The 7261-nt window shown below is 55.0% G+C and overlaps 1 pseudogene; it reads left to right on the forward strand.

Moving 5' to 3' along the window:
- Positions 1-1597: 1597 nt before the first annotated feature.
- Positions 1598-2026, forward strand: LOC104508999 (annotated as a pseudogene).
- Positions 2027-7261: the final 5235 nt, after the last annotated feature.

The raw sequence follows: 7261 nt of genomic DNA on the forward strand, positions 1-7261 counted from the left end.
CTGAAAGCTCAGCTGGGTGTAGATGCAGGCCATCCCCTCCCTATGCTGCTATCCATGCTTCTGGCAGGCCTGCTGCCCTCCATCCCACTCTTGCTGCCCCTCTCACAGAGATAGCCCATCCCTGCCAGTGCCCACAGAGGCTGGAGGTAAAGGAGCCCATGTCTCCTGCGGCACAGGAGCGTGAGAGTAACATGGCTGAGACAGCGAGAATTGCTCTGGACTGGCAGCAGGCAGGCATGGGGACACCCTCTGCACACGCAGCGGAAAGGCTAGCTTGATCCTCATAGCTGATGGAAAAAATGTCCTGGGATGCTTCTATTTATTTATTACTCCAACCTTACTGTCCTACTGAGGTGGTAGTCAGTTGCTGCAGACTTTCTGCATCTGTTTTATTCTCATTAGTTTTGAAAATAATAAATATCATGACCGTAGCATATGTTGTACCCAGGCCGTGGGACAGGGTACTGTCCACGTGCATTTTGAACAGGCCTGTCCGCCTGCATCCCTGAGGGGAGGTGCAGCAACTCAGCCCATCAGAGGTGCCAAGAAGAGGCAGGATGGCAGTCACTGGACGGGACACTGGCCCCAGTGCCCAGGGAGTACAGATCTTGACAGATCTTTGACCCTTGTTCCTAAGGGTCAAAGCAAAGAGGGTTGAGATTGGCGCTATTAGGCTTTGCTGAGCTTTACATGGAGCTCCTCAAAAGCCCAAGGGAACAGTATCACATAAAGCAATAAATCTGAAAATAGAGTAGGGTGCCAATGGCAGGTAGCTCCTGTGTCTCTGGTGCCTTCATCCCAGTCCTGCCCTTGACTCCTCTGTACTAACTGGCCAATTTTTTTTTCAAACCCCTTTCATAGCTCATCCTCCCAAGCTTAAACCTGGGCGCTCCTTGCCCTCATGCCCAAGGGTGACAGCTGCATTTCATCCTCCTGTCTTCATCCCAGTCACCTCAATGCAGTCTTTGAGCTGCGAGAATGAGAAAAGGGCAAGGGTGTGCACACCTTCTCACAAGCCTGCTCGTGGGCTTTTGGCTGTGAAGCCAAGACAGAGATGTTTACAGAAGGGTTAAACTGTAAATATACAGTGAATTAGGTGGTAGGATGTTGTAACAAGGAATGAATGTTGGAAAAAATGAGGATTTCCAAACACATGGGCTAAGATGCCTAAACTGGCATTAATGGTCCTGGATATGACACCACTGAGGGAAATGTCCTGGTGAGGACATCACTAGATGGTGGAGATTCTTCCCAGAAAGACTTACCCAGGACTGAGAACGTTTAAAAACAGGCTAATGAGAAATTAAAAAAAAAAGAAATTGACCAGTTGGCATGATCGTGGCTTGGTAGGGAGAGCAGAAGGCTGTGGGGATGACTATGGGGTGTCAGCAGCACCTCCGCTGATTCTGCCTGGGGTAGTATCAGCTTCTGCCCGCCCTTGGGGACTGTTGCCCAACCGCCATGGCAATCTTTATTTGGCTGAAACAATTAATTGGTTGAGAGATTTACATCTGTTTCCTTCTCTCTCTCCTCCTCTCCCCACCCTGCTCAAACCTGCCCCCTCTCTCCTTCCCACTCTCCCACCCAAATAGGTAAGGAGAGCAGTCTGGGAGAGGCCGACTTGCAGCCAAGCTCCGACCCTTCGGGAATGGACAGCAGCTACCTCAGCGTGAAGGAGGCTGGGGTGAAAGTGCCCCAGGACAGGGCCAGCACGGACCTCCCCAGCCCCATGGACAAGGCCGACTCGGAGACCAACAAGGGTAAAAAGCGGAGGAACCGCACCACCTTCACCAGTTACCAGCTGGAGGAGCTGGAGAAGGTCTTCCAGAAGACCCACTACCCAGATGTCTATGCCAGGGAGCAGCTAGCCATGAGGACAGACCTCACTGAGGCTCGTGTACAGGTAACGGGATGCCCTGGGGCCGGGCGAGGGGCGGGCGAGCTGGCAACAAACCCCTGCTCTTTGGGGGATGAAAATACGAGCCCTGCAGATCTGTTGTCCCGTGCTGTGCCTGAGGTCACCTGAGGCCCTACCACAGCCTGCAGGCAGCCGAGCCCTGCCCAGAGCCCATGCTGCAGGCTGGCACACCTCTCCGGCACACTGAGGCATGGGGACAGGACGGGGGAGGTATGGCCACATCTGTCATTAGTGTCAGCTCCTGTATTTGGACTGGCGTCCTGAGCTGCAGTGTTCACAGAGAGGCCTCTTGTCCTAGAGCTAGGAGGCAGGTCGCCCTAAACAAAGCTATGACAAAAACTGCTTTCTTCAGGAGACTTGGCAGGGGCCACAGGTTCATTAGCCTGAGTGGGAGCAAGCTTTCCCACAGTAGGGGCTCTTCCTGGCAAGATGGGGATGCAGAGGTGACCAGCATGTTCAGTACCAGAGAGCATGAGGTGATATAGGAGAGACGTTTCTGGCTGCCTGCTCGGCTAAGCAGGTCCTGAGTCTGTATGAAGCCTGGTGCTCTGGAGCAAAAAGATGCTCCTGCTCCTCTCAAGGTGGCAGGAGCCACCAGGAGTCAAATAGTTGTGCTGCAGTCTCACCGCCTTCCCCACACGGGTGCCAGATCCCGGGAACCAGCTCCCCTGAACTAACCCGGGGAGAATCCAGCAAAGCCAAACTCCCAGCTGAAGGAGTGAATGATTCTCTGAATGCTGCTCTTTGCCCTGAGTCAGGGTTAACCCAAAGGCCTGTCAGAGCTCGGAAGCATTTGGAAAAAAGCAGCACCATCGCTTGGAGCGGACGTGCGCAGCTCACACCTCGATGGCCATCAAAGGTCCCACTGAAGCTTAGGCTCTCATTCTCCAGTCCAGCTAATCCTGCGGCTTCCGTCTGCGGGCATTTATCCACTCACCACCCCCAGAACCTGCCTTCGCATCCAGAATAGCTGGCATGCAGAGGCATCTGATTAACCTCTTATATCAGGCAGACTCCCGGGTCCCAGGCAGCCCAGCTTGCCCTCGGCTCCAACCTTTACAGGCAGTCGCTGCAGTCAGGCCAGCATCCTTGCATCAGTCCATTTTTCTCTCTACATTTACTTCCAGTTTCAACTAGCTGCAGGATTTTTCTTGTCTGCTTGCCTACATTGGTGTGCAGGGCTGGTGTGCTCTTTTTCCCCACAGCTGTTTCTCTTCAGGCTGGACACGGCTGCATTTCAGTAGAAAGCGGCACGACTCCCTTTGGTCCCACGCGTAGCGTGCTGGGCACTGCGGGACGGGCAGAGGAAGGCAGCAGCACTACGAACATCAGCTCTTGGCTTCTGCCACTGGACCAAGCCTTGATCACAAGTGCTGATGGGGCTTCCTGGGACACCAGGCGCAGCTTACTGGCTGCACAGGGCATGAAATTCCTTGCGCTCAGGAATGAGAATGAGGTGCTGGAGCATGGTGAGCTCCTCCTGCTCGCCTCTGAGCCAGAGCGTGCAGCTAGCACATCCTAGGTAGCGTGCAGGGCTGGCTGGCAGAGCCAGATACAATCCACAAGCTCGTTACATGTGACCCGCGATCTCAGGGTTTTTTTCCCCCCCTTTACCACTGGATAATGCTGTGGCTGGGGGCAGAAGCACCTCCCAGGCAGGCAGGAGAAAATATGGCAGAGGGAGGGTGCAGCCTGGGGGGTTCACCTTGCCCTGAGGCAAACACCCCAGCAGGCTGCTGCTCTCTCCTTTTGCGAGCGCCAGCTCACACCTCTCACTTGAGATGGCGATGACAGGGCTCATGAAATGGAGCAGCTGAAGGACTTGTCTAAGTGGCTTGGCTGCTCCAGCACTTACCCTGGAGTGAAAGGGGAAAGCATTTGCATATCTCTCATCCCCCCAGCCTCACCAGGAAGAACCCCATCCCTCAGGCTGCAGGCTGGCAGCCAGCCACTGACTCGTGATGGAGGGCTGCCATGCTGCCGGTAGAAATGCACACTCCCTGTCACTGGAGTGTGAGAACCAGCAGGCTCGTGCCGAGCAGGCTGGGTAGCCTCAGGAGCATCCCAGGTGCTGGGCATTTCACATGGGTTCACAGGGGGCTGGAGCTGCCGGCTAGCAAGCTGCTCAGCTTTGGCATGGCAGTGGCAGCCCCCAGAAGGCATGGGGATACAGCTTGGGGTGGCACAGGGCTCTTCTGCTGATGGCACAGGTCTGCACTGCTGGAAAGGGAGGCTTTCAGGGCCTTAGTGAACCTCCCTAGCACCTTTCTCCAGCTCTGGGTTGTGTTATAGCTTGTTTGGGCTTGGCTTTGGCCTCTCACCCCTCTGGGCAGCTCTGTGCTGCAGGGGCCTCCCCATGCCAGCACTGCAGCACTGAGGGCCCCCAGCTCACACTCGAAGAGCGGGCACTGGCTCTTTGTGCCCAAGAGCCCAGTGGCAAAGCAGACACCTACTGCAAGGACCAAGGACCCAACCAGGGCTAAGGCAGAGGGTGGAAATCACAGATGAGCCACCAACCCCTTACTTCTTGCCTCCTGCAAGCCAAGTAGCCGCTATGTGCTCAGACACCCTCTCCCAAGCTGGCAGAAGCTGTGGGGTGTCTGGGCATGCACCTACTGCAGCCCCATGGGCTTCGAGGGGAGCTCAACAGTGTCTCTCCCAGGGAAGGTACAGTCCTCTAAGGGATAGCGAGCGTTCTGGGATAATTTCATGGTGACCAGCTTTGGCTGCCTGCAAGGCTGAACTATGCAAAGCATCGTGGCAGAAAGGCAAGGCGCCCAGCAAGGCTGAGGTGTAATGCTCCCTTCCATGGCTGAGCCAGCTTTTGGCTGGAGGTTGTCCCCTCTGGCCAGGCTCTGCTCCCTGGGGAGTGCAGCCAGCCACCGGTGCTGCAGGCAGGAGCAGATGCGGAGCCCAGACAGGCAAGTGGCAGCGCTGGTTTTTTTCCAAGCTTTCCCAAGCTCAGGCTTCATTAGCAAAATAGCTGCCGGAGATCCCGGTGCCTGGAGAAGAGCTTATGCCAGCCGTGGGCCTGGGGTGGGCCGTGGTGGCATCCCGCAGTCTGGCCCCTCTCCTGCTCCATTTCTCTGCCTGCTTTTGTTTCCAGCCATCAGTGCTGGTGCTCGACAATGTCAAAGCTAATTCCCCCTGCGAGACAGTGCGACGTTCTCCCTGCCTGCCCCCCAGGACCTGGCCCCATATTGCCAAGAGCTATTAAAATACTGTGCGTCCCTGTTTTCCGAAGTGGGAGCCGTCCGCGAGCCCTGCACAGAGGCAGAGCCACCCGGGAAGAGGCTGCAAGGGCTTATAAACAAACCTGCAAGGATGCACAGCGGGTGCTGTTTTCAGGCAGGTCCCTACACAGCATGCATATCCCATTCCTTTCTCCTCCTCTTCCATGTCTGGGGCTGCAGAGCCCCTGAGAGAGCTCCTGCTCGGTACCAGCCTGAGTATCTTCCAGCCCATCCAGGGCTACAGCAGATGTCTGAGGCGGTGGCACTAGGGAACCATGGTAGATACACGTGTATCCACACATTCCCTTTCCATGCAGACCCACACATTCACATCCCCAAACCCACACCATCCCGGCCCCAGCTGCTTGTCTCTCCTGGGCTGGGAGTATCTGCCTCCTGGCTTGCCCTGTGGCAAAGGAGAAAGAGGTGGGGCTGGAAAGGGGCTTCACAGCGAGGGAATACAACCCCTCCGCCAGCCCCCCTCAAGAGCCAGCCTTGTGATTGCTGGGACCGTTAATGAAATGTTTTCGGCTGTGACCCTGTGATGCGGCGGGGGCATGAAAGTGAGAGGGAAATGTCAAACTCTGCTGTAGCAAAATCACCGCCTTGGACAAAAAAAAGAAAAGAAAAAAGCAAAGCAAAGCAAGAAGTAATATATCTTGATCCCTTTTCCCCCATAAAACCCTGGGAGGCTGGTGGAAGGAGCGGAAAGACTGAGCTAAGCCTGCAGGAAATTAAACATGAAATGAAAACAAGCTCAAGTTATTCAATTCTCTCATCCCAGGCTCCAATTTCCCATTCCAGGCCACTGATAAAATGGTGTCCAGTTTCAGCGCTCAAGGATGAATTCTGGCTCTGTTCTTGCAGGCTGGAAAGCAAAGGGCTGGTTGGCCATCTCCAGGAAGAGGGATGGGGTCCTGGAGAAAGACAGACAGACAGACAGGCGGAGGCTGAGCAGAAGGAGGAGGGCAGCGAGACAGGGGACAGGGACAGTCAGACGGATGCTGTGAGGCTGCCAGGGGAGAGCAGAAGCACACGAGGATTGAACATGGTGGGCAGCTCTTGCCTGCTGCCAGGCAGGGGTGTAGGAAGGACAAAGGCAGCCATGCAGTCTCCAGCCATCCAGCCATGGCCAGAGGGGCCTGGGGGTGTCCCGGCTCAGCTCACCCACCCACACCCTGTGTGGGCACATGGGGCTGGGTGCCCGGGTAGCAGCAGTAAGACAGCGAGCAGGAGCCTCCTGCTTCTTTGTCTCAAGGAGTTTCCCATCCTCTCCACCCCCCACTGCACGTCAGCTGTGTATGCATATGGATTTAGGTACCAGCATATGGCTAGATGTTTATGGAGACATGAGACATTTTTCTGTTCTGTAGATTTTTATAGGGCTGATTTGGTACATCAGGGTTTATCAAAGCGTTGTCTGCAGGAGTCAGATACATAACATTACCCTACCCTCCCACTCTAATTGTTAACACTGAGATGCAGCCCATGATGATGGCTTATCCCTGCATGAAGCACCCCATCCTGACCCAGGGGACACGCTGAACTGGCGGCTCCAACCTCCACTGTCACATCCCTGTCCCATAGCAGCCTCTCTTGACTAAAGGTGGCAGGGAGTGAAAGGAAAATGGATTTTTGTCAGTTTTTAGATTCAGTGTTTAAAAGCAGGTGTCTTCTAAGATTGAGGAAGCCAGGAAATACTTAGGATTAGTCGGGGTTTTTGCTGACATCTTCGCATTATAGATTGCCCTGCCTGCCCCGTTTTCCCTGGAACACTGCAGATGCCTGGAGAAACCCGACTGCAAGATACAAAGCAGCTTGAAAGAACTTGGGCCGGAGGAAAAAGAACTTTAAAAAAAGTGGTCCAAACCTTGTCACAAGTGTTTCAGAGCAGTGGCTTGCTGCCAGCCCTTGGAGCATCTCCAGTGCTCCCAGCACCAGCGCTTGGTCTGAAGACGTTCTTCCTTCCAGCCTAAGGTGATGGATTGCCCCGGCTGCCCAGCCCAACAGCTGCCTGGGGACGGCCAGTTCAAACCATTTTGTTCCACCAGCACCAGTTCAATTCGAGGTGTAAATGAGACGTAGCAGAGGGAAAGCCTGTGCCAGAGCC

The sequence above is a fragment of the Eurypyga helias genome, unplaced genomic scaffold (assembly GCF_000690775.1).
Source record: "Eurypyga helias isolate BGI_N326 unplaced genomic scaffold, ASM69077v1 scaffold40914, whole genome shotgun sequence".
In the NCBI taxonomy this organism is placed as follows: Eukaryota; Metazoa; Chordata; class Aves; order Eurypygiformes; family Eurypygidae; genus Eurypyga; species Eurypyga helias.